This window comes from Numida meleagris, chromosome 2 (genome assembly GCF_002078875.1).
Source record: "Numida meleagris isolate 19003 breed g44 Domestic line chromosome 2, NumMel1.0, whole genome shotgun sequence".
Taxonomy (NCBI): Eukaryota; Metazoa; Chordata; class Aves; order Galliformes; family Numididae; genus Numida; species Numida meleagris.
The window spans coordinates 31,901,452-31,915,012 of record NC_034410.1 but is presented as its reverse complement, the minus strand read 5'-3'; the positions used below and the strand labels follow the sequence as shown (position 1 = coordinate 31,915,012).

Here is a 13,561-nt window from a genome sequence, read left to right as displayed (position 1 = left end):
CCAGAAGGATTAATATCAGCCTGTCTGATTGCCTATTCAGTCCAAACTAGCAAAGTGCAGAAGAAATCCTTGAAGTTGGTGGCTTGGGATCACTTCGGGGGTGCAGTGCAACCATCCTCCCTGTTCCAACCATCCACCAGTTCCAATGGTGCAGCCCAGTGACCCTGCCAGAGATGTGAGTGAGCTGTTTCTCACTCGGGTGGTCCTACTAACATGTGCAGAATGGTTTGGGTCAGCAACACTAAGCAGAGTGAGTAGCTACTCCAATGTGTATCATGACCTGATTCATGTGGAATTGGTACATCAGACTCTTCCTAGAAAAGCTTTTTCACAGAAATATATATATATATATAAGCTATTCAATAGCATTTAAAGCATGCCAGGAAAGACAATAGCCCTGTATTTTGTACAATCTTTCAACAGTATCTTTGAAACAAGCAATTTCTTCTTCTGGCAAAGTCCAAAATGTGATGCGAACCTTTAAACTCAGTAATAAACCTCAACAGTGCTGCCTGAGATCTGCTGTTATTAAGAATTGATGTAGCCATCTGGCTACATCTATCTATTGTTAAACATGATGTTTATATGATGTCATAATGTACCTGTGCCTCTATAAAGAAAGAAATGTAGTTTTCTGCACCAGTGATCTTATATTTTGAAAGATAGCACAGTCATTTTCCACCCTTTTATGATTAACATATCCTTCTTTAGCCACCCTCCAGCAAAACTGCGAGCTCTTCAAATGTTACGTCTGTTAATTACTATCTAATATTTATGTACTCATTTTCTTTTATTCTCTTTCCTGGACCTGGAATCTCCCAGGGGCCCTCAGGTCACAGGCTTACATCCGAGGGGTAGAATATACCTTTTGTTCACCAGTGGTGGTGTGAAGCTCTTAATATTCATTTTTAAGGGAGCATCAAGCTATACTACACTGCACTGCTAGGAGCTGGTGGAAGTGTAGGGCAGTGCTGGCTCCATGTTCCTGTCCTTTTCTTACACGACAGCAGTGTCATAGTGACAAAGGACCAGGCAGGATGTAGCTGACCTGGCCAGCACCATTTGTAAACAAAAGTTTGGTACGCATTTTTCAAGCAGGCCTGACATGGGTTGTGCTTCCTGTTATTTCCACCAGGTCTGAGGGTGTGTAGATGGAACCTGGGAATCACAAAACCATGGAATAGTTGAGATTGGAAGGGACCTCTGGAGGTCATCTGGTTCAACCCTTCCGGTGGAGGAAAATCTCTACCTGTGGATGTAAGCCTTAAGCAATTGCTTTTGCTAAGGTATGCACAAAATACCCAAGTTCTGTGGGTCCTTTGTTCAGGGACACAGGTCACTGATTAACCTGAAGCAGCGCCCAGGCAGGTCTTGATGTGTGGCAGATCTTGACTGGCCTCTGGGCTCTTCAGGACAGTCTGAGAGTGAGCATGGGCTGGGCAGCCAGCAGCGTAAGTACAATTTTAATTTGACTCTCAACACACAGAGACAGATTTGGCTGCTTCCTCTGCTCCTCACTGCTCATGAAGTCACTCTTCCTTTGCAAAGACCTGTTCTTGCCTCAGTAAATACAGCTTTCCACTGCTGATGTTTATTTTCCTTGGGGGGTCTCCTCATGCACTGTCACCTTTCCCTTTTTAATTTCAGCCTCTTATGGACTACATACTGGTTTGCAAAACCTGCCAATCTGAATGAGTAGCCCAGGGAATACAAGTTCCTATGGGATAAATGCTCCAACTTATGACTCATGGACTAGAATTGTAAAAGCTGATGCATAAAAGGCCCTGGGCACTAGCATACCACTAGTGTTTTAAATTTATCTTCTGCAAATGAGAAAGATGTTTTTCTTCAAGACATACAAAAATATACCAGCTCAGTACAATCTAAACGAAGTTATGTGGGAACACTGCTCTGCACTGTATTGCCAATCTCTTGTGTTTATGTATAATTTTCCATGGGGCATTCCTGTCTGTAAAACTACTCAGAAAGCTTTCCTGTGGACTCCTTTTGACTGGCAGGAATACTAGCAGCCCTAAGTGTCATGTTGTTCATTTGTGCAGGGTGTTTTTACAGCTATTCAATAGCATCTGCGAGCCATTTGCTGGCTGAACCCTGGCTCTTCAGGTAGAAGTTGACACGTGAGCCTCAGCCTGCCCGGTGGGGGTCAGGAGGCAGTAGTGAGCCCTTGGGCTGGTCTCCCTTCAGCTGCAAAACTGAGTTAAAAATGGTGACTTTTCATAGTAATGAAAGAGACTATAGTCTTTTTACTCCCCTTCTTTTCTCTGCCCCTCCACGCTTTTTGTGCTGGAGGGAAAGGGAAGGGGAAGAAGCTCTTTGCATCCATTTGTAAGGCAGATGATGTGCCTATTTCTTGACATTTCTCATATGCCTTAAAGTGAAGCAAGGAAAAAGTGGAAAAGTTCAACACTGAGCAATGCTAGACACTGATGTTCCTGCACAAAGGGTGACAAAACCACATTTTTTTAGAGTTATTCGCATCTAATCCTTGGGCAAAATTACTCTGTATGACTCACTCATTCCTTTGTTTTGTCACACTGAGTCCAATGTCACATGGGCTTTGAAGAATAAACCTTCCATAGAGGTTTGGTAATATATAGAAGGGCCAAAGGGGTTGTAAAAGAATAAAAGCACTTTATAAAAAGGCACAGACTACAGAAAATGTTTTAAAATACTGTACAACCTCCAGATCATCAAAAATATTCTAAACATTTCCTAAAGGCCAGTGTCTGTTTTCTCAGCCAGCAGAAGAGTTCGTGTGGGATTTCAGCTGTACCAAAAATAAAGTAAGAGTCCAGAGTGGCTCTGGATCCAGCGTACAGAATCAGTATCTTTGGCAGATGCAGAACTGAAACCTGAAAGTGGAAATATCTTCGATCTGAGGTTCCTATTTTGGCCATCTGTACTTGTGAGATTAACTGAACTGTTGTTGTGTTTTAGAGTTAAAGACATTAGGAAGATACTGGTTACATTTCATGTTTAAAATCACAGCTAATATGAACCCAGTACTGGCCTTGAAACTACAGTGAAAAGTTGAAAATGAGCAAAAGGAAATGATGAAACATTCTTATCTTCTCAATTATTTATTCACTGTTTTTCCCCTTCATTTTCACTCCTGGGATAGTAATGAGTTTTACGAATGTAAGGTGTCAGCTATAGGCTTTTCTGTTGAAACCTCTGAATTTATGGCTCCTCTGGGCATTGCAGGCATGGATAATGCATAATTTACAAACAGACTTGAAACTTTCATCTTCCTTTTCCCACTCCTTTTCAGAGCTTTTCGTTTGTGAAGTGATTTGTTTTGCTGTAGTGGAAACCATATGCTCTTCTGAATCTCAGTGGAGTGTAGAAATTCTGCAGCGTTACCAGATGTTGCAGAAGAAACTTCACCTGACCCAGGATTACATGAATGTGTCTCCTTCAGTCAAAAACATCTTTCTAAGGGGGTAGCTTATTTTTTTTTTCCTGTTATTTGGTGGTAGGTGACATCAAATCACAGTCAGTGATGATGTAGGCACAGTCTCAGTATTAGATACACAAGGTCTGTGCTTTGTTTCTGGCGGGCCAGAGCTGGAAGCTTTAGTGAGACATCCCTCAAGAACATGGGTCAGTAGTTTGTAAATGCTAGTCCTGCTTCTGGCATTGACTCTACTTTGTCACTAAGGAATATTAGACTTATTGTGTCAGACAAAGCACGTCTTGTTCAGACTTCGATTGACCATGGCCACACACTCACCCATGACCAGGTGCTGCAGGGAAGACTGGAAGAACAGTTAAAAGAAATTACTCTGGCTGAGCTGCTCTCTTCTATTCAGTAGTTAGTGTACGACTTGAACTAAAAGGCTTTAGGCTCTCCCTAATAACATGCCTATAAAGGATATTTAATAAAACACTGGATGCTCTTTTTATTCTAAATATGCCTTTGGTCTTGTGTGAGTCTCCGTGACTGCTTTTTCTTGTGGCAGCAAATTGGAAGGTGTAGGTGCTCAAGGGCAGGGGCTGAACTCTTCCCTTCACCTGAAATGAAAGAGTTGAGAAGGCAACCTCAAACCCAGAGCTGCTGAGGGGAGACTGGTATGGATTGGACACAAAAAATGGGCAGAAGGTCTCTGTTTCATAGGTATCTTTTGTCAACTCCTTAGCTGTGGGCTGTGGATCCCCAGATGTCTGCAGACTACAGCTAAAACCCAGGGATTTGGTAAGTACTTCAGTGACTTCCATTTAGGCTACACCTAAAGTGAGGTGTCAGTAATCTGAGAATAGTGTTAACAGCATGGTTTTGCTTCCACTCCCCAGTGTGATTAAAATGTCATTTCATCTTGCAATATAGAATAGAATCATAGAGTCCTTAGAGTTGGAAGGGACCTTTAAAGGCCATCTAGTCCAACTCCCTTGCAATGAACGGGGACATGCACAGATAGATCAGGTTGCTCAGGGCCTGATCCAGCCTTGCCTTGAAAGTCTCCAGGGACGGGGCATCCACCACCTCACTGAGCAACCTGTTCCAGTGCCTCACCACCCTCACTGTAAAAGACTTTTTCCTTGTATCTAACCTAAATCTCCCCTCTTTAAGCTTGAAACCATTTCCCCTTGTTCTATCACAACAGACACTGCTAAAGAATCTGTCCCCTTCTTTCCTGTAGCTCCCCTTCAGATATTGAAAGGTCTCTATCAGGTCACCTCAGAGCCTTCTCTTCTCCAGGCTGAACAGCCCCAGTTCTTTATAGCTGGGAGCTGTCTTGAGCATTTCATAGAATCATAGAATCATAGAATTGCTCAGGTTGGAAAAGACCTCCAAGATCATCAGGTCCAACTGCAACCTAACCATACTACCCTAACAACCCACAACTAAATCATGTCCCCGAGCACCACATCCAAATGGTTTTTAAACACATTCAGGGATGGTGACTCAACCACCTCCCCGGGGAGCCTATTCCAGTGCTAACAACCCTTTCTGTAAAGAAGTTCTTCCTGATATCGAACCTAAACCTCCCCTGACACAACTTGAGGCCATTTCCCCTTGTCCTGTCACGTGTCACCAGTGAGAAGAGACCATCCCCGTTCTCACTGCAATCACCTTTCGGGTATTTGTGTGACCACGAGGAGCTGTGAACACCCCACCTCATTACAGACAGCCATTCCTGCCTACACCATTTCTGGGCCAGCTGGGGGGATGAGACCTGGGCATGGCTGTTGTCATGGGCTTAAAGATGTTCCCCCTGCCTCCTCCTGATGGTTCATGGTGAGGCTCTGAGATCCTCTGTCCAACCCATCAGCATTTTCCACTGAGATTTACCATGCCTGTCCTTACTGGTCTTGGGGTGTGGGTCCCACCGACAGAGCCTCACACTTTCATTGCAGCTACTCTCAGCTCCACGTTAACTGGTATTTACCATCAAAAATGACAACATTTTGGTTTTCTATGTATATCATTTAGATGTATCTGCTGAATTCAGCATGTTAAGTGGGAGGACCTCTTACTATATATGATGGTGGGATGGACTGTGATTTAGGCCAATCTGTTGTGTAATTTGCTCTGCTGCATTGGGCTACACATCATTCAAAGTCCAAGGCTTCCAAGCATAAGTGAAATATATTGTTTAAACAATGTGGTGTGAGGTTAATGGTATGGTTTAAGTGCACACAATCACACATTATAAATCAATCTCTCAACATTACAGAAAATACCATTAATATGGAAGCTGTCTTTTTTTACTGTAATATCTAGTTCACATAAGGAATCTTTCTGACACATAGGATTGTTAGTCATTTTTTTTAACTTAGAATAAAATTGGATGGCTTTCTTAAGCAGTGCACTCTGGAAATGCAGCAAATCAGCACAAATATAGAGCCTGTCACAGCCATTCTTGCATAAAATATGACCCGCAGTTTTGAAACATATGGCTACATGAGTTTTAATTTAAGTGGCATCTTCTCTAGTCAGCAAAGCCTGCGGGAAGTGGAGTCAGCACCTTCACCTGCTGAAGTGAAGAGGTTTCCCCGGTGACTGATGTTCATTTCCACTGGTGTACAACTGAACAAGTAGGTGAACCTTGGCAACCAGTGCACACAGGGAAGACCCAAGAGCCTTTCCATTCATTGTCTGCAAGCTGCTAAGAATGCAGCTTATCATAAACCTTGCAGTCGCACACCCTGTGGTCCCACCACCTGAAACCTTCCACTGTGGACAACCAGATGCATCCCCACAGTAGAAGCAGTAAACTTTCCCACTAACACTTGTTTTTGATATTGCCTCTCAGTCATAGTGGGGAGAGCCCTATACTGTTATATCTCGCCAAATATATATACATATCTCATTGCAACCTATTTTACTGATGCGTTGTAAAGATTTAAAAGCCTTTCTCAGTCACAGAAAGAAAATAATACAATAGGGGAATATCATATCTTTCTGAGGAGAGGAACAGGGCTTGTCCTCCCACTCCTGACAGCTGCTGCTGGGAGACATTTCTGGGCTGTCAGAGACTCTTTTTATGAGCAGATTCCTTTGTAAATCTTCATTGCCTAGACCAATAGGTCCACGTTTGGCATTTTTTTTCCCAGTGATGATTTTTTTCTCCTTTCTCACTGCTTTTTTTTCTATCTAATTGTCTACTACCTGTCTCTTCTGGTTATTCTTTTTTTCTACTTTTACTTAGTCCTTATTTGGAGATCAAAAGTATTTGGGAGCAAAAGAAATGTAAATCCAGGATAGATATTGTATCAGACTTCCCTGGAATTTTGGCAAAGGGTAAGTCTGCTTTGGACTTAGTAGAAAGGGTTAACTGAATGAGGCAGATAGGGTGGCCACTGGAAAGACAGGTATTTCCCTGAAGAGAACTCATTTCATAGCAGTGCTTGTAAATACTAGGAGAAATATACCCATAGACTTCACCCAGCCTTTCCCAGCACACTGAAACTGAGTCATCTGACTTTGTTTAAAGGTTTTTGATCCAAAGAGCAAGAGAACATTTCACTACAACTATGCTTGAACCTTTGACACTGGAAACTGAGGAAATTAAAGCAGCTGCTACCAGTTTCTCCTGAGCAAGGAAGACGTAAAACCTGCAGAAACACAGACTGGTCTTTTCCCTTGTATTGTTGTTTTCTATAAAGGAAAAAAAAAGAAAAAAGAAAAAGCTATTTTTGGAAGTGGGAGAATATCAGTGTTTGCATTTCTGTCTATAATCCAGTGTGTGGCTGATAAGAGGCTTGTGTGTTCCTAGCAAACTCTATGACTTCAGAAGTCAGAGCTCGGTTGGAACGAGGCTGATCTCTTTCACTGCCTTTGTCCTGTGCTGAGCTGTGCCCTGCCAGTGAATTGCACAGTATCTTAAAATGACCTTTCATTTAGGCTGTATAGAGATACTTTTAGTCAACTGGTAGGAGCAAGTGACCCCCGACCTCCTGATTTTCACTGCCTGCATGGAGTCATTTTCTGCTGCTGATGGGTGGTCCCAGTAGACAGTGGACACAGATGTCGGCTCCTGATAAATCCAGAGTTTGGCTAATGGGAGAAGACCTGTCACTCGCTTTGCTGGAGAGTGAAATGTGAAAGCTGCACACAAGTTTCTGCTGGCTTTAAACTCCATTGCTGGCCATGAAGACTGAAACCACCTGACGATGGTCCCATGGGACTTGGACCTGTTCTACAAATATCACCCTGCTGAGGGGCTTCAGAAACAGCCTCCAGCACTCTTCGCTTGATAACTGGGATTTGGGATCAGCTATGGGGTGCATGATTTTCCTGTTCGCTCTGGTAACTGCTTTATGTCTCTGGCTGAAAGCAATCATGACACCGTCCATCTCACAGTGAGTCAGCCTAGTTTATTCGTCATTAAGATTTTCCTGCACTGGAAACCTTCACTTGAGCACCCGTTCTTGAAGCAAGTTCTGCTTTTTTAGGTTGTAGCACCTTTCAGAGAGGTTAGCCAAACCTCTGTCATCGCTGGCTGGGATGGCTTATTCAACTGCACCCATCCCTCTTGCCCATCTTCTTCTTGCTCACTTCCTTTCTTCTGGTGCCAGTAATTTCTATAAATGACTGTATGCTGCTCAGTGGCAATAAATATTAATAAAGGTATATCACTTTACTGCTGAAGTAGTGGGAGAAGAGGTGAGCAACGTATATTTTACTTCTTCAGAGGCTTGGCTCCCTTTGGCATGCCTTTCCCTCCCAGAAGATTTGCAAAATTACACTCTGGTTTCCCTTCCCAGATGAACTACATCCTCACATCTGTCTGGCTCTGCTCCAAGCTGCTCCAAGTCAGTAGGAGCTGGGAGAAAAGTTTAACATGCAAATTGAAAATGTCAAATTTTGGGTTTATTTATTGCTAGTTTTTGTAGAAAGAAGGAAGTAAAAAGACTTTCTGTCAGAATAGTTCACTGTTATTGTTTTGCTTTGAGTAAATGAACTTCTGGGTTGCAGTAAAGGGAGTGCTGAGGTGACTAAGAGAGATGAAAAGGGGAGTGCTATGAGAACAAACTCAGTCATGTTGGGATAGTGTGGCATCGAAATGATTGAACTTTTGGACACTATAAGCTGATGGAGAAGAGACAACTGCTGAAACATGTGTGTTGCTACCTTGAAGCAGTTGGGGTAAGACTTGAGAAGCAAAGGTTTTGGAGTACCATGAGATACCAAAATGAAAAAGCTATTAAAGGCAATATCCTGAGGGGAAGACAGGAAGAGCCAAGTGCCGTAATGCTTTGGAAGTACAGGAAACAGCTGAAAAGCCTCTCTCAGAAAGCAGAATCATTTCATGATTACGCATTATGTTAAAATGGAGAACATTTGCTTATGCAAATTAAACATAGTCTTTGGCAGACACAGCTTCAATGAAGGGATATTGGGCTGTCATATGTGTTATGCTGAGACTAACATGCATTTTAATGACATGGAGAAAGAATATTTTACACAGATATTGTTTTGATCTGGGCAAACCAGAAGAAGACCAGAAATGCATGGCTAAAGCTAAGCAACAAATAATTAATTAGCAATTCTATGTCAGAAGGAAAACATACCAGGAAGAGAAACTAATCCAATGAAGTGTTTGAGCAGCTCATGATGCTACTGGTAGTATTTGTGCTCCTTTGGTGGAGCAAAGTATTCATATAGAGGCTCCTAGCGATGTGAAAGTCATTCATATATTCATATCACATATGAGCACCAGTGTGCAAAGATTAGAGGAGGTAATAAAAAGTTCCAGAGTTGATGTACAGTGTTGGTCAATGTGAAGCTAAATTGTCCATATCTGCTACCACTGTATGTATTTGTTCAGTTATCTTCCGGATGTGTTGTAAACCTGGAGACAAGCAGTCTGATATACCAATAAAGAAAAAAATTGCCAGTTCCCACTTACAATTGAGTGCCAACACTGAGGCAGAGAATAAGGCCATGGTCTTAGCTTGGTGTTGTGAAGAAGTTCATGACCTTATTTGTAGAAGCTGAAATGTTAACTTAAATTGACCGTAAATCACTTACTTACCAATTTGAGTTTGTCCAGCACTCTGACTAGAAGAGAGAGATATTTTTTAACTGTAGAGATGTGATTTGTGTATCTAATACAATCTCAGTGGGGAGATATCAATGGCAGGCACCTAAATGGGACATTTGATAAAAACTGAGAGAAGTCCAAAGTATGCATCACTTGGAAAAATATCCCATGATTTTAACTGAAATATGGGTTACGATATCTGTGATGAAAACTTGTATAAAGTCATTAGCACAAGAGCAGTGTTCTTTCAGCATCCCTCACCCATTCAGAGGAGCAACTCCTCATAATAAAGGGGATTTTCTCAAAGACAGCAGAAGCAAAGTGATTCATAAGGAGTTGAAGAAAAAATCTTGAAAAAGATAGATGAAAGTTACTTAGGGATGGAAAAAGAGATTTCCGGTGAATAATGATACTGAGAAAGTTGCCAGGGCTTGTTGCATATGTCAAAAATGCAGACCACACTGAGTAGAAAGGTTTAATTTTGGTGTTCCAGGCAAAAATCAGCACTTTGCTATTGATAGCTGCTTACAGAAACTGTGGCAACGGTTTAAAAAAAGTCATAAAATAAAGATAGTTCTGAAAAATTCAAATATGTTTGAACAAAATTACTTATCGATTGAAATTTCAATAAGATATTTTATTCCGTTTTTAGCGTCTTTTATATTTCGACAGGACTATTGTTGCTGCCGTTAAATAGGATCCCTTACTTAAAGAGTAGCTCCTGAAAAGATTCAGTGGGGCAAAGTCTACTGAGACCACTGCATTTAACTAAATCTGTATTTGAAATATACAAGGAAGAGTACAATTATATATTTCTCTGATCCTGAAGTCTTCACTCATGGAAGTAGAATAACTTAAATCAATGAGACTATTCACATGAAAAAGCATTAATCACATGAGTAATGAGAAAGGGTTGAAGGGTCATTCTTAAAGTTGCTATGAAATGCTGCAGTTGCTTCACATGGCCCAACTATCATTATATTTCCCCTGTTACTGCTTTTAATGCAGTAAGATAAATTAAACTAGGGTGATACTGACCCCATGCTGGTTTGTGCTCTGTTCGAACCCCCTCTGAGTGATGTCTTGAGGACTGAAGTGGGTGTAAGAGGAGTGCAGGCCAAAGTCTACAGCCATCCCTCTACATATGGTACATTTCACCCTCTGTTGTCATCAGATTTCCTTTCTCAAAAAAATTGTCACAGTGCCCGACAGGGAGTTTCAATTTCCCACCCACTCTTCACAAACCAGTTTGAGTATATCTGTTATCTCACGCTATGGCACACAGGGTGCAGAAATATTTAAAACTATCTGTGACTATCAGGACAGCTTGCGGTGTCATCTTCAGTTCTTCCACATATGTCAATATTAATTACTTCCTTTCCCAGTCCCTGCAAATGTAAGTCCACATCTTTCAAAACAGCATCGGCCTTGAGGCCAAATACTCTCCCAGCTGTTTTCTACCCTCTGCATCTTCAGCCAGCAGGATGTCATTTCTACTGCCCAGGGACTGTCCCTACTTATCCATGATGCAATTGCCAGAAATCTCCAATAGCCTTGAAGCTGAATGATCCAGCAAACCATTGCTTCTCTTCTGAAGGGACAGTTGTGTCCATAACAAAACCATCTGCTTTTCTTGTATTGAGAAGCACGGCATACTGAATGGTTTGCATTAATGGTATTTTTTTTTATCAGCATAGGAAAATATTTCCAAGACTTTAATTTTTTTTGTTTTACTGTTACCTCTGATATATGCTTTATGCATCTTTTTAAAAAAATTTTAATAGGTATTATTGTCTTTGCTCACACCATAGGAAGAGCCAAAGAGAAGTGAGAAACTTTGGCTTTGGAGTTTCATATTTTCTTTTGAAGCATGTGGCCACACCTGTAGACCCAGTACATGCTGTTGTCCTGCATCAAGTAGTTAAGTTCCATGTACCTTCATTCACAGTCTTTTTGGGCAAATTTTTGCTCAAAATTATATATTCAGTTAATAGAATTTTGTGAGCTTGTACCTACAAAACAAATAGGTTGTCAGCAGAAACAAGTTATTAAGCAAAATGAAAGACAGTATGATGGAGGAGAAGTGGTTCTCTAGTCCAGCTAAGCAAAAGGAGGCTATGAGTATGCATACTTATGAGAAATTCATTAAAAAAACAGACATCAGAAAAGGCATGACTGAATCTAGAATTAAAAAAACTAGTGAGAGCTTCCCTCATCTGTCCTCCTGGCAGTGATCCAGTGCATGAAAAAGCACTGTCCTGCACAGCATCAGCACTGCTTGAAAGCAAAACCCAGGCCACAGAGAGCGGATTCAGACATCATTGCTTTCACAGTGAAAAGTGGGAAAAGGTCAGCTATAGGATCTTCACATGAAAAACAATTTTCTTATACTTTTGGCTACATTCATTCAGCTAGGTGAACTGTCCAAAAGTGAACTAGTTAATTCAGAAAAAAAGTAAGATTATTCCAAGTCTTGCATGTTTTGTGCATCCGGATGGACTCTGGAGCCTTCATCACTTCTGAGTTTGTCAGCAAAGATATTGACCATCATGAGAAGGAGACTGACACCCTCTCCATGCCTTTCCTTTATACCCTGGATCAGGAAAACGCTTTATAAAATTTTTGGCTGCAGTTGGGTATTCACACTATACTCGTGTAAGCACATGCTTGTATATTTCTCTAATTAAGAACATTTTCCTGAAGCAAGGTCTGGGAGCACATATGCCCTACCTTGGATCAGAAAGGCCAGGTTGAGTGGAGCAAGTTAAAACTGTCATTATTTGTTGTTTTGAAAAATTTTCAACAAAAAACGTGTTATTATGGCTTAGTTACCTCCCTCAGCAAGGAAAGGTGAGATATGATTACCTATGTGGCAAACATAGGAGACCTGAGCTCAAATACCTGGTTTGGTATGTCCCTGCATGATTTTGGAGACATCGGCAAGTGTGGACATTCTAGAAATCCCTGAACAAACTGTCACTGCACTAATCTGGTGTGTGAGTTAGCTGGGGAAATGCAGAACTTGGCGCAATCTAAGAACCTGGGTAAATTAGTTAGGCTTATAACGTATCTTTCTTCTACAGAGTGATGATGTTTACCCACCTGTTTGTTTTCTTGTCTTTTTACAATAAAACATTTTGTTTCTGGAGTGGAAAATGGAATTTTTGGTTCTGGTGAGTAGTGTCTCTGTTTTCACAGAGCTCTTTACTTGACTTTTCAGTGTGCTTTTTTCTTCTTTTTTTTTTTCCTCAGCATATTTCCTTGTTACCAATGCAGCGTGACTTGGCAGAAAATGAGTCCAGAATGTGTTACTAAAGAAACCATCTGTTCAATGCACTTAAATGTATGGAAAGACTCTTCTTCAAGTCATGTGGGACAGGCCATTGCATCACCTGGGAATTAAAACAGAAGAAAAATGGACAATGATACTAAGCACTCTTACAATAGGTGGTTAACGTATACTGCCCTGGACAACTTGCTGTCCTCTTACTAATGAAAATACTTACATAAGAACAAGAGGAAAAGAAAACCCAGGAAATGGTGTGGAAGGCTCCCACACTTGATGCTAATTCAGTATCTCAACAGAAAATAGACCTCTGCCAGCTTGGTCAGAGAAAATATTATTTCCAACTCCACATGTGTTTTTTCTTATTCAAGTTAGCACTTAGTCTTTCATTTCTGCTCCTTTCGTGAACAATTGCCTATCCAGTCAGTATTACATGCAACAGGTTAGCTGTTTCCAACAAAGAAGGGAAACAAGAAAACTTCATTTCCTGGGAAAGATCTTTTTAAAGAAAGGCCCATCCCACTGGTATGGGATCAAATCAATAAATAGTAAGTGTGCTCATTTAACTAGTCAGAAAGTCCTAATATGTCATCGTGTCATGTGTAGCACTCAGTTGCTTTAATAGTGTTATCCTCCTCTCTCTTTAGAAAGGAGTTCATTTCAGAGAGCTTGTAAAGTACAATATACTGAATTAGAGGTTTCATTATTCACAGGGACTAAAAGAAAAAAGAAAGATCTTTCTACACATGATTAATACCTCAGC

The 13,561-nt window shown here is 41.1% G+C and overlaps 1 long non-coding RNA gene across 2 annotated transcripts; it reads left to right on the top strand.

The window, feature by feature from the left end:
• On the top strand, positions 371 to 12,656 carry LOC110394861. 2 transcript variants are annotated; one of them, XR_002435979.1, is made up of 4 exons: positions 371 to 1,451; positions 4,161 to 4,216; positions 5,959 to 6,060; positions 6,960 to 12,656. It is a non-coding gene; the product is annotated as an uncharacterized LOC110394861 (long non-coding RNA). The 2 variants fall into 2 exon arrangements; XR_002435978.1 differs by having other exon boundaries at positions 371 to 4,216.